The 26,811-nt window shown below is 34.7% G+C and overlaps 1 protein-coding gene and 1 non-coding gene across 7 annotated transcripts in view; both read left to right on the plus strand.

Annotated features, from left to right (window-relative positions):
- LOC105086820 (uncharacterized) overlaps window positions 1-26,811 on the plus strand; it is a 380,981-nt gene that overhangs the window by 214,970 nt on the left and 139,200 nt on the right. For all 6 annotated transcript variants that reach the window (XR_004138834.2, XR_010384851.1, XM_064496518.1 and 3 more), the window contains one exon: window positions 23,477-23,522. The gene's annotated coding sequence lies outside the window, so the exon portion shown is untranslated. The remainder of the gene's footprint in view (window positions 1-23,476; window positions 23,523-26,811) is intronic.
- On the plus strand, window positions 8,711-8,783 carry TRNAP-AGG (transfer RNA proline (anticodon AGG)). Its single transcript has one exon. It is a non-coding gene; the product is annotated as a tRNA-Pro (tRNA).

Raw genomic sequence — 26,811 nt, forward strand, 5'->3', positions numbered from 1 at the left:
ACAAAAAAAATTGCACTTATTTCAGAGTTTTGAATGTGTCAAAAATTCCCTGGTATATTGTTCAGTGGTTACAAGTAGTAAACAACTACTTGCACAATTATTGATTTAAGATCATTGTCATCAGATCCTGGTTCAAAGAAGGCAGACACTGTAGTTATAATAATATTATACACATTTTAAACTGTATTTAAGGGACTAAATCACATGGAAAGACCCCGTGATAGTGGCTTTTATCCCTATTGGTTCTTTTTAAAAACAAACGTTGTAGGCAAGAAGAAAATAAATATGATTTTAAGCACCTTTGAACTAAATTTGGTCATGTAAGAATTATTCTTGAAAGTTAGTTTGGTAAATAGATGTTCCAGATTTATAATAAGCAGTATCTGTTAGAGAGTTTTTTTGAGAGTTTTTAATTTTACCAGACGAGGAAAGGACACTTTTAGTCAATCTAAGATGTGCTGTGATCATACCTAATTAGGGGTATAACTGTAATGATGATGCTAACCGTTGTCATATTTTCAACATTTGCTTTGTACCAGGCATGTTGCTATGCCCTTTACATTTATACAACTACTATTCTCTTGGACATTTTGCATAAGCGGACTCCACTCTCAGGAAAATTAGGTAACCTCTCCAAGGTTAGACTTCTCCATAAGTTATACCCATTTCTGCAAATGTCTTCTCTCCTTAGTTAAGCTAAATCTTTGAAAACCTGCCGTGGTCATGCAATGTAATCATGACGTAATGCTACAAGAGTAGTCCCAACTCTTTGGACTTCCTGGATGATAGTAAGGATAATATACTCTAATTGGGGACATCATTTGACCCTGAGTATAACTGGGCCCAAAGTAATTGTGAGCCTCTTTGTAATGGGCTTTGATTGTATCTGGTTTTCTACTTTGCCATAGCGAATGGGACTGAATATTTGATAAGAGTCACACTGGTGTAGCTATAAATGTGATCTTACAGATAATGTCATGTGCATCACATGAGGCAGTTATTTAATGAACAATGACTGTAAGCATTCTACATTGCCTTCTATTAAAAGTGTTTCATAAGAAAAACTCTTTTGTATTATATGAGATGATGATGGAGTAATTATACAGTATTTTTTCCAGTGGGAAGATTGTGAAGCGTTCACATTATATAAAAACTAAAGAGATGACAATATAAAGTTCAGTAAAGATGCCACCTACTTCACATTTCCATACCCATGACTATTTTCCCCAATGTTCTCTTTTTGTCTAATTTTACTACAAGGAAGTCTGAATGTTCATTGAATTAAGTACATTTAATGTGGTTCCTGATTTCTAGTTTTCATTGTAACTCAAGTTATTCAGAAAAATTGTGATTTTAAAGTCCTTAGCTTAGAGCTTTAATTTTTCAAAAAAAAAAAAAACTTTAAGAAAACATTTATATGCCCTAAGTTTATTGAGTACCACCAGATCTGGGCCAGGTACCTTGCTTGAGACTTGAGGACAGAAATAAATGACTTAGTCTATTAGTTGAGATATACAAATTAATAAACCATTATTCACAGCTTTTTGGATGAAGTTCATGATTTCCATATAGATCTGGCAGGAGATTCTTGAAATCTTAAAATTATATGAAAATCATTGTGGGTCTATAGATATGAACATTTGCCAGGGAGGTGTTCATGGATTTCATTAGATTCTTCAAAGGTTCATTATGTAAACAAAGTTAGGAATTATTAATCCTCTTCCTCCTTGGTAGTGTTAATTAGTTTTAGTGGTACATTCTTTAATATGTAAAGAAATTTTGGTTCAAAAGCATTGTGACTTGCCTAATATCAAATATCTGTTTTAATGGCAATTTAAGATAAGAATAATAAGTTGCCTTTCATGTAGTCGAGAATTGCTTCCTACCATGTATTTACCTCATTAATATTATCTTAATTTTTGTTCAAGCTCTAAAATGTTGGCTAGCCATATAGCTTGAAACATTTTTTCCTACTCTCCCTTCATCTGTTAAATGGGAATATGGGCTTTTACATGCCTCCATGCTTAATAGGGGAAAATTCCAACCCAGGATTAGATATCTAAACTCTAATTCAGTTTTCATTTCTGCTCAATTTTTGTAAGAAGCAAATGACCACCAAAAGTTTTAAAATGTAACTTCCTGGGGGAAACCTAATCTCAGAACATCATTTATCCAAGTCACAATATCTCTGATGACTAGTGATCTTTGATCATCATAAAGTAAATCACAAAAGACAGATTTCATTATATCTCCTCTGTTCACTGCCAAGTAGGACAAGGGCTTGAATGAACTGAATTTTAGATATTTCAGCAGCATTGGGAAAAATGTTCTGGTTAGACATTTAACCAGAACTTTAGTTAATCTGAGGAGCCCATTTTTTATGCATTCTAGTAGTCATCAGTGGTTTGCCTTGCCTTTTTTGTTTATTTGCTTGTTTAACATTCCAATTTGGTTTCTCCATCAGGAAAATGCTGTTTATCATTTATTAGTGTAAATCAATGCTTTCTTATATGACTCCAGAAACAGTGACTTATCAATGCATGTATACATACACACACACTCACTAGCTAATTTATAATCCTTATATGAGAGCTGCATTAAAGATTTTGCTTGTTTTTAATTGAAAAATTCGAAAACATGATCTTTTTGAAAACGGTAATGTGCCTTCCTACTTAGTCATTATGAAGAGTAAAGTTCATGTTACATTTCATATATTTATCTAACATTTTACTACACTCAGGGCTGAAAAATAGAAGGAAATTAGGTCAGATTTAGCCTTTATAAAAGGCATTTTTACTCTGACAAGCCACTGGGTGGAGTACATGGCTAACCCAGAGTCTAATATTACTGTATTGCAGGGCGTTTCTACGCCAGACGAGAGAAACTCCTGATCAATGTTGAGGTTTTGTGTTTTGTTTTAAAAATCTGGACATGTTTAATGAAGGTTAAATGGCTATAATATAATATCAACATTGAATATGCTCTGGCATTATAACTTTCAATGTTCAATCCATCTTCTCTAGACTCGTGGGAGATAAGGTTTGACACCCTGCCTAGAACACTCAAAGAGAATTATTTGGAAGAAGGCCATTTTATGTACTGGTCAAAAGAGCAGCTGTAATTTGGGCTGAATTAGTGCTTTAACTCTATGTGGAAAAGTCTAAAGCTTATTTTTGATAATGGAATCAAACAGTACCCAGATACTGAATTTGACTTTACATTTGATGTTGCTCTGATACAGTTTATCTTGGAGATGAGCCCTAATCTGATAATAAAATGAACTGTCAGATGCACTGTGGGACTATTATTGTCGGTAGCGTTTACCTGAATTTGGTCTTCAGAACTTTATGAATGAGAATGATTTCATAGTTAGTAGGTGTTGGTTCTGTGTGATTTTCAATTTCCCCCATTCCTCTCTTGTCTCTTCAATTCTTTGTTTCTGATGCTGGGAAAAAGAAGATAACTGATCAAGTCTAAATATTTCCAGCCTTACAAATTTACTGTGCCTGAAATTTTGCAGTCCAGTAAAATAATGACATTTTTATAAAACTACGTACACTCTCTAATTCTAAATATATGGGTGCATATCTCAAATAAATATTTTGGGTTTTTTGTAAGAGAGGATTCTCACCTGACAATTCCTATCTGTTTCTTTTATCCCTTTCATTTGTTTTCCTGCTCACATTATATTTCTTCGTTTCTTCTAAGCTTTCGGCTCTCAACCTCACCCAATAGCTTTCATGCTTCTAAACCACCCCTCCTGCTCCATTTTCTATTCTAAAATGAATTCTCTTTCATCTGTCTTTTTTAAATAACCTCATATTTTCACTTCACTTAAATTTTCTTCCCAGTGCTGTTAAAGATTCTTATTTCTCCTTTCCTCCTCACCCCTCCCTACCCCTACCCAAGTGTAGCATCTCATCTCTTTCTCTATATGAAGCTGTGGTTTACCCAAGGGAGGGACTTTCTCATGCATGCAGCTCAGTGCTGTGATGATTTCAATGGTGCCAGCATATTTTAACCACATCATTATCATGTAGTCCCAAAGCCTTTCTCACTGAAAACACCATCTTTAAAAGGATTTCATTTCCATTAATCAATTTTGCAACTTGAGATTCAAGCACGTAAAGCATTTATTACAATGTTCCCTACTTGTTCCCACATTCATTTCATTCTCTTGACTATCTAAGAAAAAGGAATTGTGCAGGGGTCTTTTCTCTCTCCATGCTTACCTCTCCATTCTGTATCCCACCGAGCCCCCCCAAGTCTATTCTTCCATACAGTAGTTAAATCAGAGCATGCGGCAGGACCGCATTGTGTGAACTGGTGGCCACACAAGTACTTTGTATTCACTGGAGGTTTAGAAGTACAGCAGCTGCATATAAATATGCATAGTTGAGAGATTCATGATGGTGCCACCTCATTCTAGTGCTGGTTGGCTGCAGTGCAGGCACTACAAATCAATGAACATTTTCCCCATCCATCAGCTGCTCGCTTGCAAGCAGACAAAACACTTACAATGCCAGAAACCCACAGAGAGCTCCTTAGTTGAACGAAACCTCACTGTCACAAGATTCAAAATAGCCCTCTCCCTCCCACCCTGAACCTCCCCAGCTCTCAACCTCAAATGTCTTTTTTATCCAATGTGGATCGCAAGCACTTAAAAATTACACAAGGAAAGAAAGAGAAAAAAAAAAGGAGCAATGATAAATCAGGATTCCGAGGGTCCTCACATTACACTTGTCATAAAACAAAGGATTCTTTGAGCATTAACCCTTTTGGAGAATAAAATAAAGATGAATTTGCTTGTGTTGACCATACTTCTTTCTAGTTGTAGGGTTTGAGTGTTGAAGCATTTAAGTATGCAAACCATTGTGCCATGCTTTGGCAGACATTTGTAATTTAGCCCTAGTTCTTTGATGGCTTTGGGTATTGAAGGAGTTATAATATGCTGATATGAAAAAATAAATCATAGATGTATTTAATAAGTAGAAATCATGTTTTCTCCCATTGATTTAACAATTTTTGCAGAGGGTTCAGATATCTTTATATTGTCAACCATTCAAGCCATGTAGAAATGTTAATAGAAGCTTTATTTCGCTTAATAAAATTTCCTGTGAAATATATTAATGATTCAAATGTATATTTCTTCGTGCAAAGATATGCATTAATTGCATCTAAAGTGCAAATCTAGTTTTCATTTTTAGATAGATTAACATTAGTAATAAAAATAGTTCATTCTTGTGTAGAATGCGTTCTTAGCGCTTAATCAGTTTGTAACATTTTCTGACAACTTGTCAATCAAGTTACCAATAAGAGTAATTATCAATTAATTTCTCATTCATTTTTTCAACTATCTGTCAAATACTTACTGTAGTACTATGGAATATAAAATAATATATAGTTTTTTCTTTAGTCCCTGTTAAGAAGATGTGAGTATTCCAGTTAGGAAGATTGGAAATAGAGTTATATAAATGACCATGTGACTTTCAAATTTTGAAGGAATCTAGTTGGGATTTGGCATGTTGAAGATACTTAGTAAATATTTGAAAAGTGTATATGACATACTGATTTTAAACTTTTCTAGCTGATTAATATGTTTGGTTACCATATTGCAGGAAGGGTAAAAACAAATAGAGTTAATGTAGTTGTAATTGTCCATAACTATGGCTCAGAGAAGCTGACTGACATGCCCACATTTTGTTTGCTTATAAGCAGCAAAACCAAAATTTGACCCCTATCTGCTTAACTTCAGAATCCATCCATTCACTTCCGCTAAGCCATGTTGAATTACAAGACAAAATGTGGTAATTGCTGTAGTGGATCAGAGGAGGTAAAGATCACTTCCAGCTGGGATGACCAAAGAAGCCATAAATTAAGAAGGAGTAACATTTGAGCAAAGCCGTTGAAGGACAGGCTCAGCAACAAAGCAGGAACTGCAATCAGGGGAGAGCGCCGGTGAAACTGTATGACTCTGCAAAACAAGTTACCAAACAGACAAAAGACACCCCTTTCAGTGAAACGGATGCTGTAAATAATGCCACTATTTGAAGAACTGCTAACCAGACTCCTCACTTAGTAGAAATGGAATCCACGGTGATATTTCAGGTTTCAAAAAGAGGTCAGTTAAACTGTCTAGATCCCCGTTCCTTCATTCCTAAAGTAAGGGTTTGAACCAAGTAACCAATGTAATCTCTTCCAGGGACTTCTGTTTTATAATACTTTTATTTTTATTTTTTTCAGAATTCAAAACAAAATGCTAGAAGTAGCTGATTTCAGTGTATACCAATTATATAACCTATGTGTAGGTAATTGTTCTCAGGACACAAAGCATATCCAGATGTTTAGATATCTATATCTAGATATTTATATATTAATAAGTTATTTGCGTTTAACTGGCTAGTCTAAGCTCTAAATTTAATTTCAGCAGGGCTTTTTTTGGGGGGGAGAACTTGCATTTTCTCCATATTTAGCTTCCTTTTAGTGTTGGAATGGAAAATAATTCTTATAATAATTTAATCAACACATAAAAAGAAAGTAAATGTATATTAAGTACATGATAAATGCAAGATTTGGGGATTATGCACTCTCTTATAGTATCTGCTTCTGTAGTTCAGCTATTGGAGAAGATGGAGAGATGGGAATGTTAGATATTTAAATCATCAATAAAAAGGCATTTTTATAGTATTCAAGTGCTTTTGAATAGATTCTTGTATTTTCTACTTTTCTAGCCTATAACTCAAATATTCAAAGCAATATTTTGGCAATGTTTATGAAATATGTATCAATGATATATATGTATGTGTATATATCAAATGAATATATTTCATGTTTGTGCACATGCATGAATGCATGTAAACAAGTTAAGGGAACACAAGAACTTAAAAGAATGTTACAATAATTATTTTTTCCTGACTTCAAATCTTTTTTTTTCTGTCAACATTTTCCCCTAATTTTCCTTCTCAAACAAGAAAAGAGAACAAAGAGAGAGAAGTGTTTTGTTTGAATTTAGAGTGAGAAGAAAATCAAACATAATTTTTCTCATAATTTTTGCAAAGGCTATTAAAGGGATATTAGTGGGGAGCTCTTCCTTGAATAGAATTGCCCTGGATGGAATTCCATCCTGCCATTGTTGCTGCCAAGCACGTTCAGGGGGAACTGGATGTTGTGAGCGTCCCAGACTCTTTCATTTTCCATCTCACTGTTTCTCTTATGTCCTAAAGTAGTATGTTTTAGTAAATAACTATTTGATTCCAATCTATTTGAAATTGAGCTGAATTTATTAGGTTTGTTTTAGTGATTTGAATTAAATTGAACCCCACTTACAGCAACAGTGCAGTGCTTTGATCATTTTAATTCTGGTTCTGATCTTAAGTGGGGATGGTTTAAGCTCATTTTGGTTAAATCAGTTTATGGTCAAATTGGCTAATCTTCTTAACAAATATTTACTGAGCACCAACTATATTCATTAGCTTTGAGTCTTGTTAAGATGAAAGGAAATATAACAAAGTTTCAGACATGATGGCTTATAGTTATGTTGAGAAATAATATTAAATCATTGAAAAGTTAACCAATTTATGGTCTTAAGTACATGAATGCCAAATGAGTGACAAGGTATAAGAAGTCCTTTGGAAGTTCAGAGACCAGGAACTTACGTAAGTCCTGGCTTTGTAACTAGGCAATACTGGCACCACTTTCTAATGAGAGAAAACTCTCAAGATAAATTTGCCCTTCAGTGCATTTTTAACAGATGCAAGTTGAAAACCACTGCTCCAAGCAATGAAAGTAGTTGAAACAATTTGCGCACATAATCACTTAATAAAAAGTGACTGAACCTGGAGCAACGGGTAGATTACAGTAAATTTTACTATCATAACATGAGAAAAACCCTCCATTCAGAAGATACAAATAATACCCTGTAGGTATGACCTTAAGTTAGAAAACTAGCTCTATAAAGGCGTTTCTGGAGGGAAGCCTGAGTTACTCTTCAGTAGGGTCAATTGATTTCTGTCAAAGAAAACTGCCAGACTTACACCCTGTAAAAATTAGTAACAAATATTATTTAGAAATTTTAAAACCAGTCATAGAATTAAATGTATTTCAAGAAAAAAGAATATTAATAAATACCAAGGAAATACAACAGCACCTTTAGACTGGAACTTGGATAAAATGTTAACCTAATAGCCCTTACGTCTTCCCATTTTTCTTAGTTACCATCTACATAATCATCTGTCTGAGTAAGCAGGATGTTAGGTTGGAACCAACATTCATGTGTGAATTGCTTTAAATTAGTCCATTTTTACCCTCTCAGTAAACTTGAAAATGTGTTTTAAATCATATAAATCTCCAATTTCTCAGAACAATATGTAAAGTAATAATTGTTACCAAACCTATCTTTTAGAATTGTGAGGGTTCTGCACGAAGTAAATGAGATTGCTCTAAAAATGGTGAAGCCCACACTTGAGACATTGGCATTACTGTAATATTACCTGCTTTGTTCTATGATACTTCTGTTCTAATGTTCAAATAGTCAGGAGTGAGTATGTTTTAAATTCTACCTTTTAATACATTTCCTGTAGGCAGAAATTGCATTTCTGAAGTTTTTTTCTCCTCTTATAAAGTTGGTTAAAATTTTGTCTGATATATAAATTTATTATTTTAATCTGTGGCTGGAGGAAAGGTGAAGGCATATTTAAACAAATTATAGAGGGGAGGGTATAGCTCAGTGGTAGAGTGTATACCTAGGATGCAGGAGGTCCTGGGTTCAATCCCCAGTACCTCCATTAAAATAAATAAATAAACAAATAAATAAATAAAACTAATTCCCTCCCCCCCCCAAAAAAAAACCCCACAAACTAAATAAACAAGAAGATAAATAAAAGTTGGAAAGATAAGAAAGAAATAAACTAATTATAAAATCTGTCACTAGAAATGTAACGTGTGAGCTTTTTGATAGTTTATTGAGCACTGTATTCCAAAACCATGTTATTTCTTAAAATCTAAGTCTTTTGAAGAGGTTGAGGATCGAATATCTTAAGATTTAAAAATCATTTTATATTTAAAACTTACCATTGATTCCACAATAAAGTGTTACATGGCAGATATATTATTAGTTAAATAAACATAAATTTGACTAAAAATTTAATTTTGACTAAATAGACATTCCATTGTCAGTGTCCATGCACTGTATATTTAGTTTTCAAATGAAATTTTGGCCACCCGAAAAAAACCTAGGTTTAGGAACTCATCTTACTCACAACATGATTTATTCATTTCTTCTTAAGTTACTTGGGTCCAAATAGTAATTTGAAATAATATTCATCTGTGAATTGAAAAATATGGGGTTATTTTAAATTTCCCATTTCCTAACTCTATCACTTACTGGGTCTCATAGACAAAGCAAGGAAATTTCCACCTGTATAGTCAGGGTAATTCTCTGGGTTTTAGCATGAGACCTAGGAAGCTCAGCTTCTAACTGTACCACATTATGCCTAGGGCATGTTATTTTATCTCTAAGGTTCCTGCTCTATAAAAGTAGAGGTTATATCATTTCTTTCCAAATTTCTTGTAAAGAAGAAAAGGGATATGTGTCACACAAATGAACTAGCTTGATGCCTACCCCTTGCTGGATACTTAGAAATTATTAGGGTTGCTATTCATCCATCCATTCTTTAGGTATTTTTCCATCAAGTACTGTGTTAGGAAGTGAGAATATGAAGATGGATCAGACACATTCTCTGCCTTTAAGGAATGTTCAACATGGTGGATGAGAGAGAGATGGGACAGACCAAAGTGGTAGGCAATTACAATACAGTTTTAGTGAGTAGGCTGAAGGGTAAGCAGAAAGAGCTAACATAAAAATGTTTGACTCAGATTTAAGAGAGCTGAGTATTGGTTTAATCATTCATCCCTTAACAAGTATTTATTTAGTGCTTACTGTATACTAGTCATTGTCCAAGAAAAACAGATACTGTGTGTTCTGCAGGAACAGGTATCATTTTGTGGGAGAAGAGAGTATTCTAATAATTACTACAATAAACATAAAGTCACAACTGTAACAGTTGCTACTGAGTAACCCAGTGCTTCTCAACTGAGAGTGATTTTGCTCCTCCCAGGAGACAACTGGCAATGTCTGGAGAATTTTTGAGTTGTCACAGCTGAAGGAGTGCTACTGGCATCTAATGGGTAGAGGGCATGGATGCTACCTAACATCCTACAAGACATAGTATAGGACCCCAAAATAAAGAATTATCTGGGTCTGAATGTCCACTGTGCCAAGTTTGAGAAATCATGAAGTAATTCCACCACCCTTTACATAATACAAGTCCATGACGGCAAAGGTGGCTCTCTTTTTTACACTGACATATCCCCAGTGCCTAGAAATGTGTCTGTCATATAATAGGTACAGGCATTCCTCAGTATCCACAGGGGACTGGTTCCAAGATCCACCACAGATACCAAAATTCATGGACGGTCAGGTCCCATAGTCACCCCACATCCATGGGTTCTGCATGGGCGGATGCTGCATCCCTGGATTCAACCAACCAAGAATCGTGAGCATACTATGCAGTTAGTTAAATCCATGGGTGTGGTACCCATGATTACAGAGGATCAACTCTATTTCATGAATATTGGTAGGGTAAATGAATTTGTTGTGAGTAACAACCTGAAAAAGTGAATAGCATATTCAAAGGTCTGGGCTTAGAGTAAGTAGGAGCTGAAAGGAGGCTAGTGAGTCTGGAATCAAAGCAAGCAAGAGGATGGTTCCACAGAGAAAACCAATGAGAATGGGCTTATAGATATTTAAAATCTATTTGCAAATCTCAATCACTTCGTACGTAAAATCTAAATTGTTTCTCCTGAAATTTCATATAGTTTCTTTTTGTTCTGTTCTCATTGAAGAACATGTTATACATGTTTAAGTAAATCCAACTCTTTTCTTTTTTCAAAGAAGTCTAAAATATACTCAGCCTATCATTTTTGTCTTTGCTAATTTCTGTTTTCCAAGTTCTCAGATTTGTGATCTAGATCAAGAGCACCAAAGAAGAATCATTTAATGACTTAGACAATTTTGTATGTTAAGAACAGATAACTCTGAGAGGGACTTAGTTCCTTAGAGCTGTAGTTCTTGGGGCGTGGGTAAGATGCTGGAGCAGAAATAGGATGATTATTTCAAAAAAGCTGCACAACCATCTATTCCTGCCATTTGCATCCAACCAGAAAAGTGGAACATTACTTTCTAATGATGCCTACATTATAAATATTTTCCGTTCTTCTTTAGCAATGGAGAAAGAATTAAACAGTTTGTGAATTATACCTGGTAAAAATAAGACTGATAGTGATTACACTTGTGAAAATTTAAAACATATTATGGATCAGCAAAAGCACCAACATATTAGAAGCTCTCTCTCTCTGTCTCTGTCTGCCTGTCTGTCTGTCTGTCTGTCTCTCTCTCTAATAATATACTCTAAGCAGTTCATTCCATCCGTGTTTACTGGAACTGTAGCTTTCCTTCATCATGAAGGAAAATATGCCCTAGTATGCACACACGTGCACACACACCCATACACACATATTTTGTCAGTTGCTACTCCCAAGGGTACAGTAGTAGCCCTCTTTGAAGGCAGAGGGATGTCTGGCCATACATGGGAGTGTAAGTGAGGAAGGAAGGGAGGGAGGAGGGGGCATGCAGCTGAGTGTTCCCCTCTACTCATTTCAGGTTCCATCCTATTAACTGAAAAAGGGAGAGTGTAGGTAAGAAACAAGCATAATTAACAAACTGTTTAAATACTTTAACCATTTAATATCAGACCTTCATGTTATATCCAATATTCTTATTTTTGAAAATGTGCCACTTTATGCTTGTGTATGGTTTGTACAGTTGTATTATGTATCTAAATAGCTGATATAATAAACAAAATTCAATTACCTCAAGTTCAGTTTTTAAAATTGTAATTTTTTAAATCTGGGTGTACCACCCTTTACACTCTGGTTTAACTGAAAAACATAGACTCATAAACTGAAGTTTTAGAAAAAGGAGCTGAAACCTGGCAGAGGCACTCCTAGGATCTCTCTCCATGCCCTGGTGGAGAAATGGAAAACCCATAACAATCTGTTGCCCACCGTGAAGCTTTTCTGGTACAGGTGAAGTTACATTTTTCTGGTGGATGGAGGAACTTCAGGAGTAATTCTGTCTGCATCATGACATTTTATTGAAGTAGACAAAATCAAGACTGGAGGCCATAATCTGTGGGTTGAGCAATTCTCACTCCCATGTAAGTAAGACAGCGATTCTTAGCTACGTACAGCATCGGAGTCACCCCAGGGGCCTTTTCAGAGCGCACTTGCCTTGGACCCATTCCTGGATATTCTGCCTCAGTAGGTCTGGAGTGGAGGCTTGGCATGTGTATTTTGAAAAGACTCCCAGGTAAGCCCAGTGTAGTTTCTGGATTAGAAATCACAGATCTAAGACCTTTCCTCACCGTCATGCTATGAGGGTCCCTAATATTTGGAGAGTTCCCTATTGGACATGATGTTAAAAGACTCCATTCATTAGGACAAGGACCTGCCACCCTATGAGTTTGGGAAGTAGACTAACTTAACTTGCCCTGCTTTTCTTCCCACTTCCCATTTTAAATTATGATTCACACCTTGCTCAAAAGCAAAGCCCTAATTTGTTTGCACATGTTTAAATAATATTTCAAAGATAATTTCATATAATGTAAAATATCTCCAACTGCTAATCTATTTTAAAAGAATCCTTTTTAAGTAATATGTATTAATAAACCCTGTATGCTTCTTTGAGAAATAATAATTTAGAGAAATATTTGCAAAAGGCAATGATAATGAAATAAACATATGTAAAAGTAAGTAAATAATAAATAAATGTAAAATAGTTTTTCCTTATAGAACACCTTTATATCTAGTGTCTAACCTGTTAGACTATAGGCATCCTGAAGCTCATACATATTTTAATTAAAATGTAATTCATCCTCTGTATATTTAAAATAGTATGGGCATGGCCTATTTTCAAATTAATATTTTATTTGTATCTTATATGTACAAGGAAGAAATCATAACCTTGCTTTCATTTATTGAATAAACATATGGAAAGCTTTAAAGTTAATTTAAGAAATAATTTCTGCCTTTATAATGCTGCTGAAACTACTCTGCTACTGTGAACACCTAGTGGGCTCTTAGTTGCAAATCCAAGGGGCATATGTAGCTCTTTATTGGACTTCTTCACACATTTGACTTGGACAACCACCCAGTTTGAGATTCTGTTAACTTCTGTGACTCTCCCCATTCTTTCCATTCTAATCTTTCACCATTCCTCCTCTAAGTCCCCAGGAACACTATTTTCTATCACCCTTGAATTTCTTCTCCCTACGCTCTACATAGTGTTTCTAGGTGAGCAAACTGATTCCCATAATATCAATTCTTACTATAGGAGTTTCCCCAGTTTTCATCTCCCACAAAATGAGTTCTCACTTGAGCCACAAATCCCCTGCTCTCTCGGTGGCTCTACCAGTATCTTAAATCTCAAAGCCATATCTCAGCGTTTTCCTCTTTGAATTGTTGTTACTCTTACTCTTTCTCTCCAAGGTGATGGCATCAGAATGAACCAGTTTTCCAAGCTGAAATTTGAGTCATCTGTGCCTCCTCCCTCAACATTGTCACCCATATCTGACTCCTCCTAATACAGCCTTCTAAACTTTTCTTGAAACCTTCCTTCCTCTCCCTGTGTATTCCCACTGCTCCAGGTTAGGACTCTCATCAGCTCTCCTTGTGAACTGCACAAAACCCTCTGAGTTTGTTTCTCCATTCCAAGTCTTGCCTGAGCAATCTACAGTTAAATAAAACATGGTGCCCCACACATACCCTGAAAGGTATCAACTCTGTGTAAGGGGAATAGCAAATACAGCATCAGTGCCACGACTCCCTTGCATCTATGGAAAATTTAGTAACTAAAATATTCTGTTTTAATAAATCCTAATATTCATTCAGAATCTTTCTCAAAACAGAAACTGAGCCACCAGCTACATCATGTAAGATTTGGCGATAAGAGTAAATTCACTTGGCATATGGATTAGGATTCAACCCCTTAGTATGCCACAAGTTCATCCATGACCTGGCCTTTGTCAAGTTCTTCAGTTTCACCTCCAGCCACTCCATGTCTCATATTCTATGTAACACTTCAGCGATAGTCGTTTCTTTCAGACACTAAGCTGTTTCTTCTCTCAGGGCTTCTGCTTCTGCTGAACTCTTTGTCTGGAGGCTTTCTCTTCACATCCCCAGCCTTTTGCCAATTCTGACTCCCATTAATTCTTACCTGTCTTGTAGAGCTCCTGACTCCAGTGAGCGATGTGACTCTAACCCATGTTCCTGTGATATCCTGGGCGTACTTCTGTCAATGTCTGTCATTGCTCTTATTACTCTTGCTTATCATTTTTCCAATTATGTGACTGTCTAGCCCACTAGATGATAGGTGCCTAGAAACAGAAACACAGTTTTGTTATTCTTTGCACTTTGGGGACAGCTTAAATAATACCTAACACGTAACCTAGCACAGTGCTGTATAAGGTGAATTAATTAATTTCAAAAGTATTGCCACAAAGGGGGAAAAATGGTATATGTAGGAGAGGTTTTCATCTTTCTTTAAAGCAAAAGTCACAAACTTCTGCCATGGACCCTCCAGCCCAATACAGTCCACCCTAGTTCACATAATTAATCCATGTTGTCAGGTTGCTATAGGAATTAGAGTTTCAAACATCTGGATAAATACCAGAAACACTAAATACATTTTCCATAAAAATGTATGTTTAAATAATGACTGAGTTAATGACTTCAGAGAAACACTTTGGGAAATTGCTTCTAAATATCTAAATTCTGGGGTTTTGTCATGAATTGTTAGTATACATTATATATCAAAGTTATATATACTTTATATTGATTTGTCTTTGCCCATATTTAAAAGAATACGTATTGAATTGATGATCTGTGCAATGTAAGCACTATTTATTCATCTCAAAAACATGTTTTCCCTTTATATGATTGCAGAACATCTAATAAAACTTTTAAGATCGTTTTTATAACATAATTTATATTACTTTTCTGGTCTTCTTAGTCATAAACTGAAGACATAATTGTGCCTTCAGTGAAAGTAGGTATAAGGGTTCTATGTGGCCTGAAGAAATTTTCTGTTGAAATCTACTTTTATGTAGCAATATATGTTTAGAGTCCTCAGTCAAAAAATTTTAAGTTTTTTTGAGCTTTTACTTGTGTGTTTTTTGTAAAATTAAACAAATGATTATATGCTAATATAGGCATAGGATTAAGTATTTCCATATTGTTGATGAAAAATTAGAAAGTGTCTGAGTCTGAATTATTGATCCAGGGGTGTGTGTGTGTGTTTGTGTAGGTGTGTATGTACACATTGTTTGGAGAAAATGTGAGAAGATAGAGGCAGAGGAAAAAGGGTTCAGTTTCAAAATACAAATGCTGTGTAATTTGATCCAATAATACATGAGCTTTGAGCAGGAACTTCAGGGAACTGGGTCTCATATTTCACATGGAAGGTTTTTGAGAGTCCTGAGGCAGCAATATGAAATCTTTCCACTTGATTCACTGAAACATCAGTAAATAGCGCGAAGTAGTTTTCTCTTTGGTGTCTGAATATAATTTGGTGACTCCTAGATCTGGAATGTGTTGAAATAAAATTGTTTGTCTTAAAATATGAAACAGTATGTGCACTGGCCAATTCACAGAGATGAATGGGAGGCTCTCCAGAAGTATAATAAAAATTGCGGGAAAAAATATCTGTATGACAAATAGAAATTGTTCCCTTTTTATCCTCGTTTCATGTCAGCCAGGCAAACCAACTTCATTTGTAGGAAAATGGAGAAGGGAAATCTGGCCAAGGAAATGACTGATTCCTGGCCTTAGTGAGTCAGGGTTTTCATGTGCAGGAGTTCAGACAGGAATCATTTCGTTTGAATGATGCTACAGCTCAATCCATTCATTCCCCCACATTTCCTGAGCACTTGCAACGTGTCAGGGATGATAAGCAAACACAGAATCTACCCCACCTCATAGAGCTTCCAGTCTAGTGGCAGAGAGAGGCAGACTATTCAGTATTCACACAAACAACAGTGAAATGATAACTGTCACAATTGCAGAGAAGAAGGAGTACAAAGAAATAAACAGGGTAGTGCGGAAGCCTGTCTGAGGAAGCAACACATCAGTTGAAATTTGGAGGATGGATAGATATTAACCGGGCAAAAAAAATAGGGGGGAAGAGGACTATGTAGTATCTTTGTCATCAAGACACATGTTCTTAGAAAAAGGAAATGCCACACATAGAACTTTGGAGCCTTATTGATATCTGAAGTGGGGTGAAGGGGAAATGAAATGTGTTGGATGGACCTTCAGCTACAGCAACATATTTGTTTAGCTTACATTCTAAAAAGGGAAATAACAAGAAATAAAAAGGGGGATAACAAACATTTTAGCAAATAAATATATAATATGTTGGGTAGTTAAAAAATGCAATGAAAAATAAAACAAAACAAGAAGATGGAAAGGTGAGGGAGGGATGTCATCTCCGGGCAGTGGTAAGCGAAGACCTTTCTCAGCAGACCCTTGAATGAAGTGAGATAGTGAGCTCTGCCCTATTTTTTTTTTTTTTTTAAGAGCCAGAGAAAAAGATGACTTTAGCCGAATAGTATTGCTGATTTAATCTGGGTTAGATATTTAGAGCCTATTTTATAATCTTGATACTTCTGTACATTTGTATTTGGAAGTATTTTAAAAAATCATTATATAATGTATATGTTTTACTCTGTGGGAGGGAGGATGGTGTCTCCAAGGTCCAGGAAAAATCTAAGTTAGCAGCAACAGTAAGGTAGGAGTTTCATGTGAAACAAGCCTGGAGAAGTGAGTGGGTGCTCAACCAGCAGGTCCTGGCAGACTCTGTTGAGAATTTCAGTCTTTATTCCAAGAGCAATGGGAAAACATTGAAGGATTTTAAGCATGGGTAGGAGTGATAGGATTGGATCTGTATATTGAATGATTTAGAAATTTCCATTTAGTCAAGACATTTTAAGCAAGCATCTATTATTTGCCAGGTTCTGTGCTAGATACAGAGACATAGTGGTGATAGATTTTTACAATTAAAGAACTTGAAGTCTAGAGGTGGGTGAAATTTTTGCTGTCATCTGCAGATGAACTCACTAGATATTTTGGGATCTCCATGTAAGTTATTTATTCTACACCTTCAGCAAACCACATGTTATACGAATGTTAGTCAATCACTTTGATTTTAATAGCTTTGAGAATGTTGGTAACTTCCTAGTTCTTTTATTGGGGAGAAAAGTTTATTTTAGTGTAATCAAGTAGCTTCTGTATACCATTTTACCAGTTTTCTATTGTATCCATGCAAAAATATGATCCTTTTCCAAATTTGAGACTTCTAATATTTCAGGGTCAAGAAATCCTGAGTAAAGGACAGAAGAACCACATGAGGGTCTTGTTCATTGTTTAAGCAAAACAAAACAAAACAAAACAAAACAAAACAAAATCACCCCTTTGGAGTGTCATTTGAGGATTGGAACTTAACAGATTTTGCCAAAAGGGGATTTAAAATTCAAGTATCAATGATAAGTGAACTTTTAGTGTTTTAGAGGTATTGTTGTCTTCTGTCCAAGAAACATAGTATAAGTGACTCACCACTGTCAAAGGCCTGAGGAGATAATGAAGACTGACTCTTGATGAGAATATATGTGTATATGAAAGGATGCCAAACAATTCAAAAGATTGGTTTAAGATCTTCTTTTGAGTACTTGCCTCTGGCTTTGGTATTTCCCACAGATTGATATCATTTCTCAGATGTTGTATCATTTTTCCACAAAAGTTTATTAATATACTTCTCAAGACAAATGAGCTTCATTGTTTGCCACAGAGGGAAAATTGGTGTTAGTGAAACTTGGTCTTTAGTTGTGTAGAGAACAGGGCTACCGCGTTACTCCGTTGTCTCAAGTGATTTATGGACCTAGGCATAAATTTCACAGCAAATTAGATTTTATTTAAGTAACACAAATTGACACCATATAGAATAAGCTACCTTATATTCATCGTAAAACAAGAGCAGTTTCTTTCTGGAGCTTGGTAGACTATTAAATAATCTCAATCAGGAACCCAGATCAAAACCCTACCTTTGCCACTTACAGTCTTTCTGATTTTAGGGAGTCATTTAATCCTCTTAAGTATCCATTTCTTTATCCATAAATGGAAATAATAATTATGAGTTTTAACTAATAAGGGTAAATGACCTAGGTTGATATCTGAAGTTAAATGGAGCTCATTAAGTTCCTTTCTGATGCATTCACTTTAATCACTGTGTTCTTTTCAGATATTTACCAATAATATTTTTGCAGTCAATTATGTGTTAAAATTTGAGAAGTGTAAGTCATTATTTTACAGAAAAATCAAATGGTGACATGAAGGAAAATCTCAGGTTCAAATGCCCGTAATACCACAGTAGCAGAGCCAAGGGTGATACCTGATAGTCTTCAAGAATCAGTGTGACCTCCTCCTTTTGTTTTTTGCCTTCCTGATCTACCTAATCTTCCCACCTTCTCTAAAATCTGAACACCAGCTCCTCACTTCCCTATTCCCCTGCCTTATTTATCTTTATAGCACTCACCATCATTTGTCATGTTACATATTTATTTATAAATTAGTTTATTATTTTTGATAGTATATAACCTCTGTATGGACAAGAACTTCTTATTTTGGGTGTAACCTTCTCTAAATTAAAATTATTAATTTATTAAATTTTCCAAAATAAAAGTTGGAATATTTTAGGAATAAAATGCTGCGCATTTCATTTATTGCAAAAGAAAGTTCATTTAAAGAGAGTGTGTGTCTTTTTAATAAATGATGTTAAACTTACTTGTATTGTATATAATAAACATAGCTAAAAATTACACATCTAGGTCTGTGTGATTTTTAAAATACAGCGTATTTTAAACGCATGGAGATTTTTACTGCAGAAAGATATCAGACATGACAATCTGACAGCCTGTCACTGGGATGCCTTCACTGCTTTTCTCAGATCATCTGACAAGACCTCGGCTGGGCCTCTGCAAGTTACTGAAGAATACTTCCAGAGCCATCCTAATGGGCATGTTCCAACTGCCATTTGGGGGAAAAATGATCACTGGAGACCAATCTCTACAGCGGGTCTATTGGCAGAAAACCAGTCATATCAGCCTCTCCAATAGCGCCTTTGTGAGGAAGAAGTCCTCATCAGATTCCTTGGACATGAAGTTACTGTTAGGACTACTCTCAAACTATGTTCTCACCATGCAAGGAAGCTGCAGTTTTTGAAAGGTCAGGAGGAGGCTTATGATGATTTAGACCATCTTAAGAGTTATAGGAAGTAAATGTGGTTATAATACTGTAAAAGCTTTGGGTCTTCTACTCTTGTGAGAAGAATCTGTGTGCCATTAACTAAACCACAACTTCCTGATGTTGAAGAGACCAAAACTAAGAGACCAACAGTAACCCTTACTCTCCCCTGGACTTGGATTCAAGGTGTAGAATTGGTTATTCAAATTGTGAGGTGTAGAAGCGAGAACAAGGTGTGTAAAAGGCTAGGCGGAAACACTAGATTTTTTAAATTTTGCACAAAATTTTATGCCTTGTTAGTAATGTCAGAAAACTTAGTATTGTAAAAGGGAGCTTTATTTTTTAATTGTGTTTATATTCTGTGTTGATCAAATAGAAGGATGTGGGTTTTCGAGTAAAAATATACTACAGGTAGATATTTTTTAATATGAATCTCTGAAAAAAACTGGAAACGAAACTTAAAGCTAAAAATGGGAAAGTTTTAATGTCCATTATTCCTAAAATGGCAATACTCTGCTTAGTGGAAATCAAAGGAAAGTATATGCTGTGATAATAAAATCAGGCTTTACTCATAAATATGATAGTATACGTCTTAATTCACTTATATACCCAGAAAGTATGAAAACTTATCTAGACAATCAAACCCAGTTGGCCTATAGGTACTAATATACTTTCAAATTGGATTTTAATAAGCATGTGAACTGTAATTCTTTATATGTTTATTATAAAAAGCATGCACATTTTGGTTAGAGGCGTGAAGTGTAGACATTATAAAGTTGGTTGTTACGATGTAGTTTTGTAGACATGCTAAGTTCTGGTTTTGCTCTTATTCTTCAAGAGCATTGAACGACTTTCTCTCTTTGTAGAATGTACATTTGTGACTTCTCATTCTAATGAAAGAACTAAAGCCTTTATGGATGAAAACTTAGATACATTTATACATTATTTAAAATTCTCTTGATTGTTCAAATTGCATTCTTCTAGAACAGGGTATCTCTTTGGTGTTTTTGTTTGCATCTTAATGAGCAGTTATCTCCTCAGTGGAAGAGGAGAGCAAAGAGCAAGAGAGTTTCTAATTAATTTTATATTAAAAATAGTAACTTGACATTCACTTGTTGTCCTTCTCCAACTGTCTTTAAAATCTTGCCTTTCACAGTCTGGTAATGTTGCCTTAAATTGGCAGTCATCTGAACCATGTATGTCACTTTGAAACTTGTAGACATGTTTATTTACCATAACCCTGATATTGGAGATATTTAAAAAGCCAATACTCTAGTCTCTAGTCAAGGATATTTGAGAATAAAAAATACATAATGGATTAGAAGTATGTATATATCAGTATTTAACTATATTTGCTTATATATAACAGAATTGTGTTTGCCCACAATAATGCATATTTATATTTATATATCTATAAGAGTGCTGAACTATATAATCATATGACTTCTTGCAGAAAAATATAGAAATACTTTATACTTCACTGAAATTTCAAAGAACATATTTCCTTGTAATTCATTCTGTCTTTTCTCTCTCTCAAATACGGTTAGATTAAGTTGCTTAAACTTTGGCACAGACAGACAAAATTTTCTCAGTCAGCATTCTTTCTTCATGTTATAAGCAGAATTGAAAAATTGGAGCAATAAAAGCCATCAAATACATCTTACTACTAAATAGTGCTTTATCTTCTTAGGGACTCCAGTTACTTTGGCTAGATACACTCCAAACTCTCAAATTATTTAATTTCACAATATGAAAACACTTTTTAATCTACTATCTTTTTGTATATCTGATGTAATTTTTAAACTTATGACACTCATCCTTTGACATTCTGCAAAGGAAACATGAATTAATCATTGAGTTTGTCCAACAAGAGGATAGGCATCTTAAGCTGACACTGTGAGCTTCCAACGTGGCCCACACAAGCTGTTCCTGAGATCACGGCACAAGAAAACATCCCCACAGCTATTGCACGGCTCCTTGCTCAGCTCCCACTCTGAAAATTCTAGACTTTGATAGTCCAGGGGAGGATTCTATGCTTATGTAAAGTTGATTCTGTTATTGCACTTTATGAAAACGTAGAAGTTACTGTTAACAGCAAAACAAACTGGGCCAGAGGTTACTGTGTGTCTTTTGAAAGTATTTATAGGAAATGGTTTAATAAGCCATTGTTCTTACAAAAATTACATTCTATTAATTAAGAATCATAATTTATTGTGTGTGTGTGTGTGTGTGTGTGTAATGAAGTGTAGCCAGAAACAGATAATTTCATTACTGCTTATAATAGTACAGATCAATGCAGAAAGGGAAAGCATTTGTTAAAGAGCAATGTTAGATTTTCTTTGAATATTGCCCAGAAAGCAGACTTTGTGTGAAAATACTACTGTGTGACTTCTCTCATATCCAGCTAGTAAACATCCATTCGTGATGGTTTTGGCCACTTTGTAGCCCCTGTGCTGTTTCCTTTTATTTGCTTTTCCTGTTTTGTCTCACTGATTTGAAAGCAGCTTAAGACTGGAATCCTGTCATTTAACTCTTTGGCACAGTTGACCCTCCACATCCACAGAGTCTACATCCATGGATTCAACCAACCAGGGTTTGGAAAATATTTGAAAAAAAATTCTAGGAAGTTCCACAAACTAAAACTTGAATTTGCTGCACAGACATCTCTTTATGTAGCATTTACATTATATTAGTTATTATAAATGACCTAAAGATAATTTAAAGTCTATGGAAGGAGAGAAATAGATGAGGGAGATTAAGAGGCACAAACCCCCAGTTACAAAATAAATGAATCACGGGTATGAAATGTACAGTGTGAAGAATATAGTCAATAACTATGTGATATCTTTGTATAGTGACAGATGGTAACTAGACTTACCATGGTGATCACTTTGAAATATATAGAAATATTGAATCACTATGTTGCGTACCAGGAACTAGCATAGTATTATAGGTCAATTATACCTCAAAAACAGACAAACAAACACATAGAAAAAGAGATCAGATCTGTGGTTACCAAAGGTTAGGGTGGAGGAAGGGGAATTAGAAGAAGGCCGTCAAAAGGTACAAACTTCCAGTCACAAGGTAAAGAAGTACTGAGGATGTCATGTACAACAGATAAATAGAATTTACATTGCTATGTGTTGTATATGTCTCCCTCCACCAAGGAAAAGAGTTTTGAATGAGGTAGATACGATAAGTGTTAGTGACACAGGTCATTATTCAGGGAGGAGTATGAAGCTTCATCAAGAAGATAGAACTTATCAAGAGCAGAGTACACAATTCCACTCTCTCTACTCCTTTTCCAATTTGGAAGTTACAAATAATTAACAATACTGTGGGATAAGTATGAGACTGGGAGATGGAAATTCTACTCTTGGTTCTGTCATGAGCTAGCTATGTGACTTTGCTTTGCTTTGTACAGTAAGGATGTTGGACCAGTTGATTATTAAATTACCTTCTAGTTCTAAAAGTAATTCTTTGCTAATGAAGAGCACTAGATTTCCTTACAGGAATTCCCTTTGTCAGGTAATAGCTCTCTTAAAACTGGAATGTAGGACTTGATTTCACTCCAAGCTGAAATCCTGTGATCATAGCCACAAAATGGACAATTTTACTACCTATATTTTTAATGATATAAAAAGATGTTGTTAAATCTGGAAGTCTTTGTAATTTTTGTTGTTTTTAAGTTGGTGTTTTGCCTCATTTTAGCAATATGGCATAATTTTACTTTTTCCTTTCCACCTTTACCAACTGTCAATAGTAAAATTATGAAATTGGCTAATAGCTGTGAATATTAAGAGTCTTACTCAGTATATCCATGTGCTATAGACAGCAAAAATGCCCATTTCATATATATTCCTATTCCAGTGCTTGTGTGTCCTTCAGGGTTGCCAGATTCATTTGTGGGTGGAGCAACCAATGCCTCACACAGTAAATAGACTCCCCCCCCCCCCACCCCCGGCAGACAGACCACTGACACTGACACTCGTTGTCGATAATAATGTTAAAACAATCCTGCTATTTTATTATTCTCTATGTCATCTATTTTCCACTTGTTTTCTAGGGTATCCTGGAAGATTAATCAGAGAACCTTTCAAGCACTTATAAAGGTAGGAAAAAAAGAACACTTTTTTGGTTACATGTTGTATTTGTTTTAGCTGTTTCAGTAATTTACTCCTCTTTAGATAGAGACAGAACTGATGTTGCTTATTCTAAAAAACTGAAAAATAGGTTATGTCTACTTACTTGCTAAACTTGAAATCATCTAACACATGGTTAGATGTGTTTTGAATTTTTCTTCCATATGATTATGAACTACTAGAGTTTATTATAACTTTTATAGTTTATGTTTTACTGTGGACTGAATTTATTCATCCTTTTACGTTTTTGTATTACATTCTTCATAATTTTAGGGTAGTCTGACATTAGTATATACAATTTCCATATATTAGGAAGACAAGTTTATAATATATACACTTATGTATATTAATATATGCAATATATTGTTAGAAATCGAGATTCTCTGGCCTACCATAATTACATATTTTTCTTTCTATTTTAAAACTGTAATTTTTAAAGAACCAACCAAAGTAGCCATACGGATAATTAGCTATCAGTGATTTAGTAAAATAAATGTTAGTTTGGAAGAATTTACTTCAGTATTAGCTTTACTTAATAAAAGTGCCAGAAAATGTGGCCCTTTTCTTGGCTGGGATGTATGTGAAGATAAATTTAGAATTTCTAGTCTAGTAAATACTTCTCTGATAATAGCTTAATTGCAGCTATTTCAAACCAAATTGTTTAATTGTGGTGAATCATATGCAGATTGTTCAGATGTAGGTCAACCTCCCACTCCCACGTTCCAGCACCTCTTTTCTAATTCAGGAAAGCTGCTCAATGCCTAAAAGAGACAGAACACCACTGATTAAGGACATAAGACAAACACAAACAACGGTAACGTAAAAGTCAACAGGGGGCCAGGAGTCGGAAAAAAAGGCACGGGCGGCTGCATTTATTTTACCTCTGCCGATGGCCTCTTATGGTTGCTGTGTGTGCACGACGGTTTGCTCACTGCTCATGAGATTTGTTGTTGGCAAATCACAGTGCCTCTAGGATGCTGTTTCCTCATCTGTACTTATTTTCGGTGATCTGGATAAGTGCACAGGTGGGCCTCATGAACGGGACAGAATACCTTGTGTAGCCCTGGGGGAGGCCAGCGGAGATGTACTGCAGTTGTAGAAGGGATAGGAATCCTTTATTTTTCTGGCTGCTGCATTCTGGTTCTAACCTCTGCTTGCCTTTGTGATGAGTCATTGTATCACTTTCTGATGAACAGAGGAGGTTTTATGCTTCTGCTAAATCTTTATACGTGGTCTACTATACTTTGAAAGAAAAATTTTTATTTCCAGTTTCTAAAGTATCAAAAAATGATAAAGCAGAGTCAGGAGTTTGTTACAGTTGTTGTCTTTTATCTTTAGGTAATTGTCGCCGATGTTTTTGGTATATTGACAGAAAATAGTGAGCCTTTCTGGTTATTGACAAAAAACTATATTGGACTTTATATTAATAAAATTAGATTCTATGCCTTACTGTAAATGATTTTTTAAATTATCTTTCTTTACTGGAATTTTATTTAAGAATTTGAATTTATATTTTCATATAAATTATGATTTTTACCATTTTCTAAAATGTGTTTTGAGGTTAAATTTTTTGTTCTTGAATAATTATGGAAGAATTGTTGAATTAAATTACTGACTTAGAATGATTTTCTAATTCTTTGAATGGGGAAAATAGATGGTATATACTTTATTTCTTTTAATATAAATACTTTTATGGTTTGAATTATTTAAAATTAAAAAATTGAGAAGTATACTAAGTAGGATGTGGTATTTCCCTCAAAGTTAGCTACTGCTGAAGTTTTGGTGTTTATTCTTCCAGATTCTTTTCTTTCTATACATAAACATCAGTATCAATCTGCGCACCTAGTGCTTTCATACTATATGCATGATTCTGTGTTTTTTTAACATTTTAATTATGAACATCCTTCTAAGTCAATATATGTTATTTATTTCACCCTTTTTAATAGCTGTATATTGAACAACTTTTTTTGGTGTACCATGATTTAGTTAATAGCTCTTGGAATTTTTTTTTAATAGAACTTTAAAATAGAATGAAAGCAAGTCTTCCTTAATTACATTTCTGGCAAGCATACAAAAGAATAATTCTTGTTTGTACGTTGAATTAGGAAATTAAGGAGCAAAGGAAAAGTGTTATAGTAACGAGGCATTAAAAAAAATTCTTAGGTAAGTGTACATAAATGGTCAGGGGAAAGAAAAACTAGTAACATAGATGTTCATATAACTGGGTTGTGGGAATGTAAAACTAAAATTCCATTTTTTTCAAGGCTCATACCAAGTGGCACCTTCCTCCATAAGCATTCAAACAGACATTCCCCTTCATCCTCATTCTCACCAATTGTGTTACATCTTCATGACATTGGGAAAAAATAGATCTCATCACATTTGCTGCATATAAAAATTTATCTTGCATTTGTCTTTTTTCTTCACCTAGGCTGTTGAATCTTAGCGGATAATGACTGTGCATTACTTATCTTTGAACCTAGTAGGTGCTGAATAAATGGTCATTCAGTTAAAGTGAATTAAAGTGTGAACACAGGGAGAAATCAAGTGGAAATGTTTGATCCTATGAAAATTTTATAAGATGCCACTATTTGCCTGTCTGTTTTCTCTGGAGTAAATACAGTAATAATCATTTTTTTCGGATGAGTGAGATACAAATGATATAAACATATGTTTTTGATATAAAATAAAAATTATTTAAAATTGAATTCTAATGATTCTTAGTGGCATCCATGCTTAAAATCATACCTACAAGTTAAGTATTTCAGTAAAATATTTATAAATTTATAAAAAAACATATTTGTATGGTACTGAACATATTTATATATTACCTCATATGGATCTAAAAACACTGTCAGTCTTAAGGCATTATGCACACATAAGACACTGTTGTTGCTGTTAACACAGTAACAAAGTTGGCTCTGTGAATTAAAAGTATGGATGATTATTGACAAAATAGAAGTAATACATAAAAGAAGCAATTCTTCATGTGAATTCAGTTAGAAGAAAGGGAATATTGTTTTTAGCACTTTTACATAATACAAGTTGCTGCTCATGCCATTTAGATGAATCTTTGACATTATCTCAACCAGCAAAAGTAGACTTATTAATAACTTGAATCATGACTGAAAGAATCTCTGATTCCACATTAGTCTGAACTCAATGGTAGTATAAGTTTAAAATATCTGAACAAATGCACCGATTTCTTTTTCTTTTTTTACAGAAAAGTGAAAAATTAGTGGGTGTAAAAGTCTCTTTT

The sequence above is a fragment of the Camelus dromedarius genome, chromosome 2, assembly GCF_036321535.1.
Source record: "Camelus dromedarius isolate mCamDro1 chromosome 2, mCamDro1.pat, whole genome shotgun sequence".
Lineage (NCBI taxonomy): Eukaryota > Metazoa > Chordata > Mammalia > Artiodactyla > Camelidae > Camelus > Camelus dromedarius.